Source organism: Dendrobates tinctorius, unplaced genomic scaffold (genome assembly GCF_039654945.1).
Source record: "Dendrobates tinctorius isolate UK_male_01 unplaced genomic scaffold, ASM3965494v1 ptg000030l, whole genome shotgun sequence".
Lineage (NCBI taxonomy): Eukaryota > Metazoa > Chordata > Amphibia > Anura > Dendrobatidae > Dendrobates > Dendrobates tinctorius.
In genome coordinates this window covers 26,884,325-26,899,800 of record NW_027361698.1, presented here as the reverse complement: position 1 = coordinate 26,899,800, position 15,476 = coordinate 26,884,325, and the positions used below count along the sequence as shown (strand labels likewise).

Below are 15,476 nucleotides of genomic sequence, written 5' to 3'. Positions count from 1 at the left end.
AACGGGCCTCTCCCGAGTCTGAGTCAGCTTCCATAGGTGCCTTTTTCCTCTTTTTTGGGGCAGGGCCCTGGGCCGGGGTTTGGGCTGCTATGGAGGTCTGAACCTCCTGCCTAATAAGAGTCTTTATGCTGTCAAACAGAGAGGGTTGCTCGGTACGCAGGATATTCTGCGTACAAGGCTGGCATAACTTCTTTCTGTAAAAACATGCAAAACACAAGCCTCGGAGACACCATCATGTTTCTCAACGCAAGCAATGACTAGCCAGGTCTTTCCCGGGAAGGAACAACCACGGGAAGGGCAGTGTCCAATGAAGGAAACCACCTATGCCAAAACATGGTATCCATCCACAGACAGCTGTTTTGGGGTATTGCCCCTCATCAGTGTGGAGTAGGAAACTGGCCAGTAGGAGCAATGCCTAGTAGAAGACTGTGAAAAATGAGGATGAATGAACTCATGGAACTCAACATCCAACACTGTGGAGACACCATCACGTTTCTCAACGCAGTGATTCTAGAGCAATGCCCCCATCCCTTATGGGAAATATGTAAAAACATGCAAAACACAAGCCGCGGAGACACCATCACATGGTTCTCAACGCAAGCAATGACTAGCCAGGTCTTTCCCCGGGAAGGAACAACCACGGGAAGGGCAGTCTCCAACGAAGGAAACCACCTATGCCAAAACATGGTATCCATCCACAGACAGCTGTTTTGGGGTATTGCCCCTCATCAGTGGGGAGTAGGAAACTGGCCAGTAGGAGCAATGCCTAGTAGAAGACTGTGAAAAATGAGGATGAATGAACTCATAGAGATCAACATCCAACACTGCGGAGACACCATCACGTTTCTCAACGCAGTGATTCTAGAGCAATGCAGCTCCCCCGCTGCAAATGGCAGCGGAGCTGCAGCAATCCATCCTGCTCCCTGCCCGCGCATCCTGTCTCTCACACAGCAGTGCGGCTAGATGACGTCATCATTCAGCACAGCGGCTGTGAGACAGGAAGCTACAGGCTACGGTGATGCTGCGGGAGATGTTCGGAGAGGTGGTGTATGTGTGTGTGTGTGTTGCTGCAGAGGAACATGCAGAGAGGTGAACGGTGCTGTGTGTGTAGGTGGATGAGAGGGCAGTGATAGGGGAGAAGGCAATGATGGGGGTGGTGGGGGAGAAGGCAATGATGGGGGTGGTGGATGCCCTCCCTGCCCGCCACACATGAGGGCAATCTGGCCAGGGCCCCCCTGGATCCTTGGGGCCAGATAAACAGGCCAGATTGCCCTCATTATTAGCCGTCCTGCAGAGGACCCCTCTACCTCCGATGCAGCCGCACCGGTTGCACATGCGGTATGTCCGCCCTGCTCCAAGCCATCCTCCCTCGGAAAACACCCCTCTCCTAAAGCTAACTGTGCATTGGTTTGGGTGTCTCACTCAGGCTGAGCCCCATCACCTGAGACTGCATGTGAAACCCCCTGTATTGATGGCTCCTCTGGGTCTACTATCCCCATAACTGTCCTAGTGGCAGGGAGAACAATGGTTTGAGGCCCCTGAGATACTGGTGAGATTAATAGAATGATTGCTTTACCTTTAGTAATCTTCTGTTTGGCCTTATGTATACATACAGCTGCGTCAACAAACACTAAATCTCCGAACACGCCAAAATACTCGGAGATCACCTGAGCATGCTCGGGAAAACCTGAGCAATGAGTATACTGGCTCATCAATAATCCTCACCTGTGACCTGTTTGCTTGTAAGGCTGAGTTCACATGTGGCGTTTTTTTTCTCGTTTCCGCGGCGGTTTTAACCGCGCGATTTTGCCACGAAAACGCGAAAAATAAGCATCCCATGCATTCCTATGGAATTCCACAATGCTGTGCTAATGCTGCGGTTTTTACAGCGGCGGAATCGCTTCGCGGTAAAAACCGCAGCATGCTCATTAATTTTGTGGATTCGCGGCGATCCCGCACCCATAGGAATGCATTGTTCCACTTACTTCCCGCATGTGGCTGTGCACACCATGCGGAAAGTAAGCAGAACATTTGCGGATGGTACCCACGGTCCGGAGGAGAAGAGACTGTACTCCGGGCTTTGGGTACCATATCCCTGTAAAAAATAGAATTTAAATTAAAAAATATTGTTATTCTCACCTTCCGGCGTCCCCCGCAGCCTTCCCGCCTCTCTCCATGCTCTCGTTCCCAGTAATCCTTTGCGAAAATGCCCGCGATGGCGTCCGTTCTCGCGGGATCGCGAAGTCTCGCAGTCATTCGCACGACGTCATCGCGAATTACAGCAAGACATCGCGATCCCGCGAGAACGGACGCCATCGCGGGCATTTTCGCAAAGGATTACTGGGGACGGATGTGCGGGATGTCGGAAGGTGAGAATAACACCGTTTTCTATTTTTTTTCACATTTTTTCTTTTACTACTGATGCTGCATAGGCGGCCTCAGTAGTAAAAAGTTGATCACACTTGTCAAACACTATGTTTGACGAGTGTGACCAACCTGTCAATCAGTTCTCCAAGCGATGCTACAAATCGCTTGGAAAACGCTAGCATTTTGCAAGCTAAATACGCTTGCAAAATGCTAGTTTTTCCGCGGGAAAATTGCGGGAATTTAAAATGCGATTTTCCCACGGAATGGAATTCCGGAATTCTCGCGGTAACTTCCGCGAGAGTTCCGGTACGTGTGCACATAGCCTATTCAGTGCGTGTGCATAAAAGCTGAGTGAGTTTCTGGGATCCAGACAGACTCTTGAATATTTCATCCTGTCACTGACATTTCTGGATTGTGAGTCATGGGAAAGCAAAAGAATTGTCAATGGATCTGTGAGAAAGTGTAGTTGAACTGTATAAAACAGGAAAGGGATACAAAAAGATATTCAAAGAATTGATAATGCCAGTCAGCTGCATTCAAACTGTGATTAACAAATGGAAAATCAGGGGCTCTATATAAACAAAACCACGGTCAGGTAGACCAACAAAGATTTTGCCCACAACTGCCAGGAAAATTGCTCAGAATGCAAAGAAAAACCCACAAAAAACATCAGCTAAAATACTGGACTCTCTGAAAACTAGCGGTGTGGTTGTTTCAAGATGCACAATAAGGAGGCAGTTGAACAAAAATGGGCTGCATGGTCGAGCCGCCACAAAGTATCTCACCTACAATACGCATGTCGTAGCTGTTTTTGTTCTGACCAAGCGTCAGATCTTTCCAGATCACCAGTGAGGCCGGATTGAGAGGTTTTGTCGCCCTTCTGATGACAAGCGCTTGGAGACAAAGGACTCAACACACACGGGTCGTGGTCAAATCACTTTATCTGACGTAATGAAATATAAGACATGTTTTTATACCATTTACAACAATATGTGACTCTGGAGCTCATTTGGCCCCCACCATCACCTCAGGGTCGTACGTACCTTGTTTACAATATACCCAGAACACGTTGTTGAGAACAAATATGATAACAAGTATAGTTTCCTTGAAGACAGAGACTACTAGTCTACATAAGAATAATTCTAGCAATAATAAGGCAAAAGGCAATTGAAGTCTTAAAGGCATTTAAAGGGATATAAAAGCAAACCATTAACTCTTCTATATCAATTTCCCCCTTTTGTAAATGGTATAACCTTTGCCACAGGGTCAGGTGATGTCCACAAAGGAGCTACTCTCTCATGGGTCTAGTACCCATAAGGGGGCTTCCTACCTGCTTCACCCATCCACCCTCAGTGTGGACACTCACCTTCCCCATCAGCAATGGCTACCTGGGGTCTATGATACACTACAGAAGGTTCAGCCTTAGATTCTTTTTTTATGCATACATTATTCAGTAGCTTAAGTAATACATATATTAGCGCTTTTACGGCTACATAAAGCAATAAGCAAACCAACAAAATTTGCATACAAGTCTATATAATGCCAAAAATCCATCCTACTAAGCCATTAAACCAATTTACTGGATTTAGGAAAGAGAATGTGTTACCTTACCAGGAGTCTCTGTTTGCACTGTGTTGTTTTAACCATTGGTCTCTAAGTTCACCTACGTTGTCCATACTGGCCTTGATCTGGAGATTGCCAGCAGGGTCGATATAATTACAACAGGTGGGACCAATTATTTGACACATTCCTCCTTCTTTTGCTGTCAGGTAATCTAGTACTATAGTATGTTGGTTAGTATCTATGATTAATTGTCTCTGTATTGTATTAGTCTCATTTAGAACTTCAAGAATCTGGAAAATCTGATCGTCCAGGTAGTCGGTACCTTCCACTAATTTATCCCACAGTTGTGTTATGAAGGGGTATATTAGCATACTACTGAATATTTTGTTATCCCCATCTCTACTAGATGCGTCCTACCATTTGGCTGGGGCTTATTGTCTGCAGCCCTTCTATACAAAGTGTGAATTGGGACTGCTGCTGTGTCTATTTTACTATGAGGAACTATGAAAGTGGCTGGTGTCAGTTTAGCAAGAGTGCAGACCCCTCTTATGTCTGGGCTCACCCACCTGTAGGCACGATGTCCGCAAACCAAGAATACTCCTTCAGGGAGAACACAAACGTGACCAGGGGTCTGTATACATTGGTATAAACTCAAAAGTCCTGACCTACTGCAGGCTTATGGGCACACCAAGTATTATTCATTGGTTTTCCCCTTATACCAGATGTACATTTACCCCTTTCTTTCCTTATTATTTTACCCGTAGATGCTCTACAGCCTTCAATACCATCCTGGTACATCGTCTTATTAACCTGTGTTTGATCATGAGTGTAATTATTGTCCTCACCACAGGTGTCTGCTCCAGTGTGTTGAAGACTGAACCACCGTCCATCATTGGGAATAGGGTCTGAGTGAGGGATCTCAGTCCTCCTCCTGGTGACCATATTTCCGACATCTGAATCATATTCCCGCCACCACATTTGTACCTTTAGGCCGCGTTATATTAAACTGAAACCAGGGATTAGCGGCCCATTCGACTATAGCCAATGAGGCAGATATATCACGGGGCACACCTAGGTTGAGTCCAAGTCTCATTGTGTATGCAGTGTGGGGTTAATACCTCCCATGTCTCCAGAGGTAAGGCTAAGAACGGCATAGTCCTCACGGATACAGGGCTGTGTGTACAGATCCAACAGTCTTTCGGTTTCTGTCCTTCCATGTCCTTTATAAGAAGAGCATGATGCCGAACAAGTTTGTTGTCCCAATCAGCATTTAAGAGTTTGTCCTGTGTCTCTGTAGAGTGCAGTAACCCTGTCACTGCCAGCAAGGTGATGAGGAGAACAGTCATTCTGCTGTTGACAGGACCTTCTTGCAGTGAAAGGCGTGGATCCAGGTGGACTTTCCCTCAAGTTTTACTGAAGTGGATGTGGTCAGCTGGACGTGGAAGGGGCCGTCAAATCGTGGGTCCCGGATCCTTCTCACGTGTCTGCGTATAACCACCCAATCACCTGGATTCAGCTGATGCACATCTGCACTGGCATTAGGATCTGGAATGTATGAGAACACATGTTTATGCACCACATTAAGTCTTTCCTGCAAGGCCTGGACGTAGGCTGTCATAGCACCGTGTTGCATTTGTAGCACCTGTGGGAAGTACAGACCAGTCTTTGGTGCACTACCAAACAGGACTTCAAAGGGAGACAAGCCTGTGTTTCTATTTGGAGTGTGTCTGACTGAAAAGAGTGCAAGAGGCAAGCACTCCACCCAGCTCTTTCCTGTGTCTGCCATGGCCTTTTGAATTTTCAGTTTGTGTCCCATTTAGTCTTTCCACTTTCCCACTACCTTGTGGCCTATATGGTGTATGAAATGCTTGCTGTACACCCGGGGCCTGCATGACTTCCCTCATTATTTCTCCCGTGAAGTGTGCACCCCTATCTGTTTCTGTGGTTTCTGGGACACCATACCTGCAGATCAGTTCTTTCATCAGTTTGTCTGTAGTCATTTTAGCATTTGCACGTTCTACCGGATAGGCTTCCGGCCAACCAGAGAAGATATCTACACATACTGGGATATTTGCATACACTCCTACCTTGGTAGCTGTATGTCGTCAATCTGCCGTCTCTGAAACGGGTAGAGAGGCCTAGGTGTCGCTTTCTTAGGGACTTTTACTGTTTTACCTGGGTTGTGCTGTGCACAGATGAGGCATGATTGTACAAGTTTCGCGGCTGCGTAACTGAAACCAGGAGCGTTCCAGAAGGCATCTACCATGGCACACATGTGACTTTTTGAGGTGTGATTGGGGCCATGTGCTGCTTGCGCCATGATTGGGAACAGGGACTTTGGTGGGCACATTTTATCCTTATTCTCCCATACTCCATTTGAGTTCAGCTCAGCTCCCAGTCTCCCCCGGTGTACCTTCTCTGTTTGGGCAGCCTTTTACTGGAGGGATTTCAGGACATCTAGACCCAATGTGGCTGGAATACGCTGACTCCCTGCCACCGTCCACTGCTCTCTCTAGACCGCCTTGTGCTATTTTAGCAGCCTCGTTCGCCCTTCTATTGCCCTCTACCTCCACGGAGTCACCTTTGTGTGTGCTTTTACCTTGACAATGCCAACCTGGACTGGTAACATCAATGCCTCCATCAATTGTTTCACCAGCTCTGCATTTTTAATGGGCTTCGAATCTGTGAAAATATTAGCGACTTTACCTGCAGCGGCTCTACACGCCTCAGTGAGTGCCTTCAACTCTGCCTCCTGGGCCGACATGTGAGGAGAGAGTGGTTCCGCTCGGATTACCTCATGTGAGGATACTACTGCATATCCACTGTAGAATCGTCCATCCTGGTGGTATCTGGGGCCATCTACAAAAAAGAAACTCAAAGTCTGCATTAGGAACAGGTTTTTCATGAATGTGTGCAAACCCAACTGTCTCCTGACTCATCAGTTCTATGCAGACATGTTCATGCGTCATGTCAAAGTATCCTTCCTCACTTGCTAATACGGTCACCAATTCCCCCTTTTCTGAATCCACAGGCAGGAGGGTGGCTGGATTCAGAACGTTACATCTTTTGAGGGGTGACATACTCAGGAATTAGTAGAGCACACTCAAGTCGGAGCTGTCTGGCCATAGACAGATGTTTTGGTTGAACTTGTAGGAGTATGGCATAGATGTCATGTGGGGAATAGATTGTCAAAAGAAACGTCAGTGTGATCTCACATGCCTTTCCTAGTAGTGCGGCTGCTCCTACCGCACAGACACAATCAATTTTGTGTGAGGTCCCGGGTCACTAAACCTAGGAAGATGCATAGATGCTTAGGTGACCTGGGTAGAGGGAGATCTTGAATTGCCTGTTTCCTGTCAGGTGTCTGGTACCTTCGGCAATATAATGTCCCAACAAATGTCACCTTTTGTTTGTAATACTGTAATTTGTCACGTGAGACCTTGCAACCCTTAGGGTCATCCACGTACTGTAATAGTACAATCAGCGGATGAGGTGATTGCCACTACTCAAGGATCCCTGCCATCGCTGCTGAATAGATGGCAGGGGGTTTCTTTCCCCCTTTTGTGGGTGGACTGTCCAACAATATTGTTCACCTCTATGAGTAAAGGAGAAAGATACTGACAGTCTGTGTGCAGGGGTACAGAGAAAAATGCACCTGCTAAATCAATGACTGTGAAACATTTTGACATTACTGGGATCTGTGACAATATTGTGTGTGTGTGTTAGGGACGATTGAGGTCACACTCACTGTATCATCATTAATAGCCCTTAAGTCATGAACCTTTCTGTAAGTGTCAGCAAACCCTTGAGTTCCTTTTTTTTTTTTTTTTCTCTTTTTTCCTAATGGGATACAAAGTGGTGTCACAGGGGGAAGATCTTTGCAGTCCAAAGGGGGGGTTTCTTTGCACCAGAACCCCTGCCTTAACATACTCTCTAATATCTCTGCTCGGGGCAATTGATTTGGCTATTGATATTGCTAGGCTCAAGGGGTATTGCTTTAAACAAGGGGGAGTGGTTCCTTCTTTCATTTTAATCATGACAGGGGGAATGGGCAACTGACCCACATCCGTTTTTCCCCTTGCCCAAACAGTGTCTGGCACCTGTCCCATTTCCTCATCCTCAGGCATTTTGGTGTCAGGTGTTAGTTTCACCGCTTTTGTCATATACACCATTGCCGCAATCTTACACAAATGTTTATCTGAGAGGGGACTTGTGACTGTAATACCCTCAGGAGAGTACTGTATGGTGGCCTGGATCGCACTCAGCACATCTGCTCCCAGTAAATTCATAGGGGTATTGTCACTAACAATAAGTTTTGTAAGTACCACAATTCCAGCACCTCACTGTTTCTAGGTCCCTTGGTACCTTACTACGTCTCCACTGTTTTCCTTGTGCTCCAGCATACATGACAGGTCGTCTTATTGTCCTTGTTTGCTCAATTTCTTTAGCTACCTTAAGGAGGTCTTTCGGATCTACATGTCTCCATTCAGGTCTGGCTGTCTGTACTGCGTCTCGCAAGTCTTTGTTCATACCGTAAATGAATGTATTCACCAGTATTCTAACATCAAGTGGGTTTATGCAAATGTACCCCATGTCTGCCCATTTCAGCTGTAACCGTCCAAAGTACATCTCTACACTCTCTCCTCTTTGCTGTGTCACGTTAATCAGGAGTACAGACTGCTCTGATTGTTCCACTGTAGCCCATTGTCTTAGTGACTCACAGTATGTCTCCCCAGACAGTGCAGATTTATCATCCATGCCCCAAGCCTGATTCTTTGTCACATCTGTGTGTGTCTTAATTATATGTCCTAGTGCGTCACCTGCCTTTAAACTCACCAACCTCTCTAGGTCTGCCCAGGTACACTTATATGTCTGCTGTATTTCCTGTATGTGTCTGTAAAATGGGAATTGTTGGTCTTCAGGGTCAGGCAACTGTTTCAACAAAGCTAGCTGGTCAGAGGGGCTCCAGGGATAATACACCTGCATCTTTCTTATTCTAGTCGCACTGATGGGGTTGGTCGTCTGATGTCTACTGTCAGCTTACTCCTCAAAGGTCAATGTCCCCACTACCCACTCTATTATGTCAGCTTCTTATGTCACTACATATGATCTTGTCTGGACAGGATTTAGCGCAACTCGCTTAGGTCAGTAGCACAGGTCACACAAGTAGCTATTCAGTCTGGGTTTGTCTGAGTCTGATCACAGTGTTTACAAGTCCATCTGTTTTGTCTGAGTCTCTGGTTACTCTTTGTCAATCAAAACATTCATAATACACCTTCCACACTGCTGCACATTCATTCTCAAGCATCATTTATTCACTTGCTATTTTCTTCCCTTGTCTGTGCCTTTTTGTACATCCAAACATTCACACTCTGGTATTTTTGCCTTTTTTTTTTTTTAAATTGGTCCAACCTGTATTACTGCTTCCTTTCTTCTCTGTCTTTTTCAATTTGCATAGCTCTCTTGGATCTCATTGGGGGCACCAACGGTACACAGAAAAAGTTGCCATGGCTTCAACCTTTTTCTGCCGACAGCTCACTTTTCTTCTGAAATGCCCTCCCAGTGTGCCTGGACTTCTGTCTTACAGGCCACACTTAGCAAGTCAGAGAGAGCCTGCCAAGGTGTAGCGGGAAGGCTCCTTGCCTCTCACCCGGTAGACCTACAGGATGTAGCGGGAAGGCTCTCTGCCTCTCACCCGCTAGATCAGCTGGCTAGAATAGGATCAGGCCTGCATCCTTCCAGCCCAGCTCCATGGATTGTTGTGGGAAGGCTATTTCAACCTTAGACAGCTCACCTTTCTTCTGAAATGCCCTCCCAGTGTGCCTGGACCTCTGTCTTACACGCCACACTTAGCAAGTCAGAGTGAGCCTGCCAAGGTATATCCAGAGGGCTCCTCACCCTCGCCTCTCACCCACAACAATAAAACCTGCTGACTAAAGTAAGAAGTCCCAGGTGTGATAGGACTCTAACCCACTTTATCAGCCGTACAGTCGGCTACCTCCTCTGTTGATACACAATTTGCTATACAAATCAATCACACAACTAGAAGCAGGTTCAAACACATTAATGACCAAACAATCACTTGCAATTTCCTTCTAAATTAGGCACCATATTTTACTTTTAACTTCCAACTTCAATTAAGTACTGTTGCTTTAAAATGCACAAATCTTTCAGCGCGTACAAAATTGGAACGATACAGAGAATTTTGAGCACAGCTCACACTCAGCAGAGATAAGAGCGAAGGGAGAAAAAAACTGCGCAGCGGTATCATTCCCCCCTCCCATCAGAATGCAGCGTTCTTCACTGAATTCTGTAGCTCTTTAGAGTTATCAAAATCAATTTCTACAAAGAAACTCAAAATCACGGGATTTCACTGTAAGAGCAGATGACTGTATAATGAGATTAACTGAGTCTTGCCCCTTTTATGGCCAAATGCATTCAGGAAACTTTACAATGTAATGCCACATATAACACAAGCTATATCATTACTCAATTCATTCAGTCTCAGATGTAGATTTGAAATATCTATAACGCATCTGTCCGGGATTCCACCACAACTAGAAAGGTAACAAATCTCTTGACACAAAAATGATGTGTGATGATTCATTTATACGTGCTCATTCACGGATTTTTTTTTTTTTTTTTTTTTTTTCAATTACTCATCTCTCATCTTATTCAGAGGTTCTCATAGACATACATACAAGGATTCACACAGCCTGCCTATCTTGCACTTTGGATTTGATTGACACTTTAACCTACAGCAGTGTCCACTGACACCCCGAGAACACCAAAGCCAACTTCTTAAACAACAAGAAACATTGAAAACCAGAGCAACCAAAAAACCACAGCCCTATACAAAATACAGCCTCATATGATTTACTGCCAATCCAAAACAACAACCACTGCACAGAGTCTATCCCAGACTTTGTGCTACACAGTACACCAGTACACAACCAGTTAGTATATTAGTATATTGCCAGAACAGTTTAACAGATAATACAGATGACAATTATTATCTTATTACTCTATTATTCAACTCTCATACAGACATACTCACCCCTCACTGGTGATGTGGGTTCTTTTGAACCGTGCTGTTACAGTCTTACCCAGAGGTATGTGGACATCCTTAGAGAGGTTGCAGATGCAGAATCAATGTAAGAATAAATGTTCTCACCTGCTGCAGCCTGGATTCTGCATTTTCAACCTCCCAGGAAGCTCCCACATACGGATTCCGAATAGACTGGTTTCCACGGCCCCACGTTGGGCGCCAAACTGTCGTAGCTGTTTTTGTTCTGACCAAGCGTCAAACAGCACAGAGACAAGCCTCAAAACTTCTGGAACAAGGTAATTTGGAGTGATGAGACCAAAACTGAACTTTTTGGCCACAACCATAAACGTTACAATTGGAGAGAAGTCAAAAAGGCCTATGATGAAAGTAGCACCATTCCTACTGTAAAGCACAGAGGTGGATCGCTGATGTTTTGGGGATGTGTGAGCTACAAAGGCACAGGAAACTTGGTCAAAGTTGAAGGAAAGATGAATGCAGCACAATATCAGAAAATACTGGAGGCAAATTTGCAATCATCAGCCCGGAAGCTGCGCACGGGATGTACTTGGACATTCCAACATGACAACGATCCAAAATACAAGGCCAAGTATACCTGTCATTGGCTACAGCAGAACAAAGTGAAGGCTCTGGTGTGGCTATCTCAGTCTCCTGACCTCAAGTCAGTCTCTTTTTGGCAGAGTGGGCAGCTTTACCATCTGAGAAAACAAAGAACCTCATCCACAACTACCACAAAAGACTTCAAGCTGTCATTGATATTAGAAGGGGCAATACATGGTATTAAGAAATGGGGTATGTAAACTTTTGATCAGGGTCATTTGGATGTTTTCGGTTGTCATTATGATTTAAAAAGAGAAAACACAGTAGTTTGACATTAAAAGGCTTCATCCAACCACTATCCATAAGTGGATAAATAGTTTTGGTGTTATCATTCATATTCTCTGAAAAAGGTCAAGAAAGCAAATATTCTGCTGGGGAAAGTAAACTTTTGAGCACAACTGTAGCTGGTATACAGGTGGGCAAAGCAAATGCAGGTTGGTATGTCAGATACACATGAGAGCACAGCAGGTGCCGGTAGGTACGGCAGGAGTATAGGTAGGCACGGCAAGTGTAGACAGGCACAGCTGGTATATAGACTGGCAGGCAAGTGCTGGCGGGTACGGCTGATATGTAGCAACACAAGACAAGTACGGGAAGACAGGTACAGAACAGGTAAACTGACTGGCGGGTAAAGGGGACCTGAAAACTAGCAAGCGTGCAGACTACTGACATTACACATTGCTCAGGAACTTCTCATCAGGTGGAGGGGCCTAAAATAATGTGTCTCGCAGCCATGGGCTGAGGACACTTGTGCTATTCCCTCCATATCCTTTTCATATCTTTCAATTTACTCTTGTATTATTAGCTTGTTTTTCATGCTTACCTGCTGCTGCCACCTACTGACCAAAAGCTGGGTGTCACTCCCTCGCTCCTCCTTTTACATTATTTCTAGCATGTGGGAGTATCCTGCAGCCTTGTGTATGATCTCACTTCCTGGCATCTATTTTACTTCCAGTCAACGTGTGAGAAGTACACATCTCTTTTGGGCTGCAGAAAGCAAAGTTTTTTGACCTCAGTAGTGGCTCCAGGGGTGAACACCCACAAGACAGCCACAGTAATGGCTTCTTGTACCATCCGCATCGTACCACCTCATTTCTTTGGGTTATGGTTCAAATAAACCATCGCTGATTCATCTCTGCGCCCAAGTTTGAGTCCATCCACCCAGGAGCGACACCTGGTCCTGTCTGCCCCGCTTCAAGGACACGAAGGTAGGGCTTCTCACACCATCGCCATACTACACACTTTCAATTGCCTTAAGTGGGGACAGAACATTCAAAAGACTGCCTTAAGCCCAATCTCCAGCTTCAGAGTCCCTAAGATCCCAGTATCTCACTCTGGAATCTGCCCAGCAACAGCGCGCGCCTGGATAAATCTAAGGGAAGGCCCTCTCATCTGCCAGGCCTGAATCCCCTCTGTCTGCTTTGTAAAGGAACAGTCTTTCCCTCCATCCATACCCCTCCTTTACACTTGCAGTATATTATACTATATTGCTGCAGATTGTCATGCTGCAAAACCCCACAATTCTCTAAAAACACCTTGGGAATCTTATGGCATCTTAATGAAGCTGTACTGCGATTTCCAGCTCCCAATTCAAAAGTTCAGTTTCTTAAAAAGACAGCGCACCTTAAATCAAAATGGCCAAAAAAGACCTTGCATAGTCCCCCACTGCTGAACAGAGCAAATACAACTTGATACTGTCCATTATGAATACCAGGAAGCAGAACCCACGCTTCCAGCAAACCAAGTCGTTCAACAAAGACGCTCTGTCAAGCCAACCATAAAGGCTATTGAAAATTATCGCAATACAAAAGATGAGCTATGTGGCAAACTGGAAGAGCTATGGGAACTGTTTCCTGCCTTCAATCCTCTTCAGGTGATACTGCAAGCTTACAAGCCGCCATTGAACGACTGAACACAGCTCAAGAAAAATACAAGAGGCTGTTCGCAAGGTACACTATTTTTCTAAAAGGCTCTAATATCAATGAAGCCCTTTCAGACTTGAGCAAGGCAGAATCAGTGTACAGGAAAAGAGACGCCAAGGTGCAAGATGTTAAAGACAAAGCAGAATACCGTATCTCTCACCAACAAGAAACTAGAACTCACAAAACAACCTCATCTAGACGCTCCTCTCAGTCATCCAGAGCATCACCCTCAAGAAGCTTAGCCCTGAGTGATAGAACACTAGAGGCCCACATAAGAGAAAAACAATCTAAGACGTTCCTTCACAGGAAAAGAAGTAGAGGCTTGGATAAAGATTCTTCGTTCACAGATGGAGGAAGAAATTGTGCTAGCTGAAGTGAAGCTACTCGAACAAACATTGAGCCAAGGTCCTGATCCAGTTTGCTTGCCACAGCAAGAAATAGATGATCAGGTTTATTGCATCAGTCACCTGAGTCAACCCCGGGTTGCAACACCGTCCAAGCAGACAACGTTGAGATCTCCAAGTCAGCTCTTTCCGCAGCGCCAGTGGCTTCAACAGCACCCGAGCAAGTTATTAACAATCATCAGGAGATGCCTTATCAAACGCAGTCACTACAGCAAGCTGGCAGTCAAGAGTTTCCTGACTCACCTCCACAGCTCAAGCAGCTGTCATCAGAATGAGAGGCTAAACCACAGCTCAACCCTGCAGCAATATCATTCTATCCGGCAACATCTCACCCATTCACGCCCTGTAGCCCATACAACCAAGGGGCATCACAAGTTGTCGTGGCAACAGGCAATGAGAAATCTGATATTTTTGAGTTTGCCAGGTTTATGGTGAGCAGAGAGCTAACCAAGACCAGTCTCTCAAAATTTGATGATCGCGCAGCGAGCTACAGGGCCTGGAAAGCAACCTTCAAGGCAGCCATCGCCAATCTCAATCTAACCACAGAGCAGGATTTTGACCTCATGATCAAATGGTTGGGCCCAGACTCTGCAAACTGTATCAAAACCTTAGAGCTGTCTATATGGGACAAGCAAGGGTAGGTCTTGCTGCCGCCTGGCAAAGACTGGAACGCACCTTTGGCAGCGCAGAAGCAATAGAGAAAGCCCTATTCAAGAGACTTCAGAACGTCCCAAAGATCAACCTCAGAGAAGTCCACAAGCTTCAAGACCTAAGTGATTTGCTCATGGAGCTGGAGCTCGCCAAAAGAGACCCTCGTCTGTCCGGCCTGTGTTACCTAGATACAGAGCATGGAGTGAACCAAATTGTGGTGAAGCTACCAGTCTGCAGGAGAAGTGGGCAGCGTCAGTCACAAGGTATAAAAGAGTGCATGACATCATCTTCTCCCCATTTATTCACATCTGCAGGTTCAATGACGAGCAGTCCCAGATGAGGAATGGCCCCAGCCTCGACTTCCTAGAGTTCAACACTGCAAGTTCAACTACATCAAAGTATGAAGGTGTCACACAGAAACATAGAGACTTTAAGAACACTGCTAGGCTGTGTGCACACGCTGCGGAATCTGCTGCGGATTAATCCGCGCGGATTTTGCAAAATCCACAGATAAATCCGCAGGTCAAGAGACCTGCGGTTAATCTGCGGATTAGCCTGCGGTTTTGCCCTGCGGTTTATCATCTCCACAATGGAGATGGTAAACCGCTGCGGAATCCGCAGAAAGAATTGCATGTCAATTCTTTCTGCGGATTTGAAACCGCAGCAAAATCTGAGCGGAAAATTCCGCAGCGTCTGCACAGCGGTTTTTAATTCCCATAGGGAATAATGGTACTGTACACCGCAGCAGAAACTGCTGCGGATCCGAAGGACCAAATCCGCTGCGGATCCGCAGCAGAATCCGCAGCGTGTGCACACATCCTTAGAAAGACTATTCTCCCATCAACTGCAGTACCCACAAGAAAACAGTACACCACCTCATCTGGAGACAAGTCCTTTAACCGG

The 15,476-nt window shown here is 45.9% G+C and overlaps 1 long non-coding RNA gene across 1 annotated transcript; it reads right to left on the bottom strand.

Annotated features, from left to right (window-relative positions):
- Positions 1-3,290: 3,290 nt before the first annotated feature.
- Positions 3,291-12,083, bottom strand: LOC141086172 (uncharacterized). The gene is made up of 2 exons (XR_012231528.1): positions 6,637-12,083; positions 3,291-5,475 (listed from the first exon to the last, which is right to left on the bottom strand). It is a non-coding gene; the product is annotated as an uncharacterized lncRNA (long non-coding RNA).
- Positions 12,084-15,476: the final 3,393 nt, after the last annotated feature.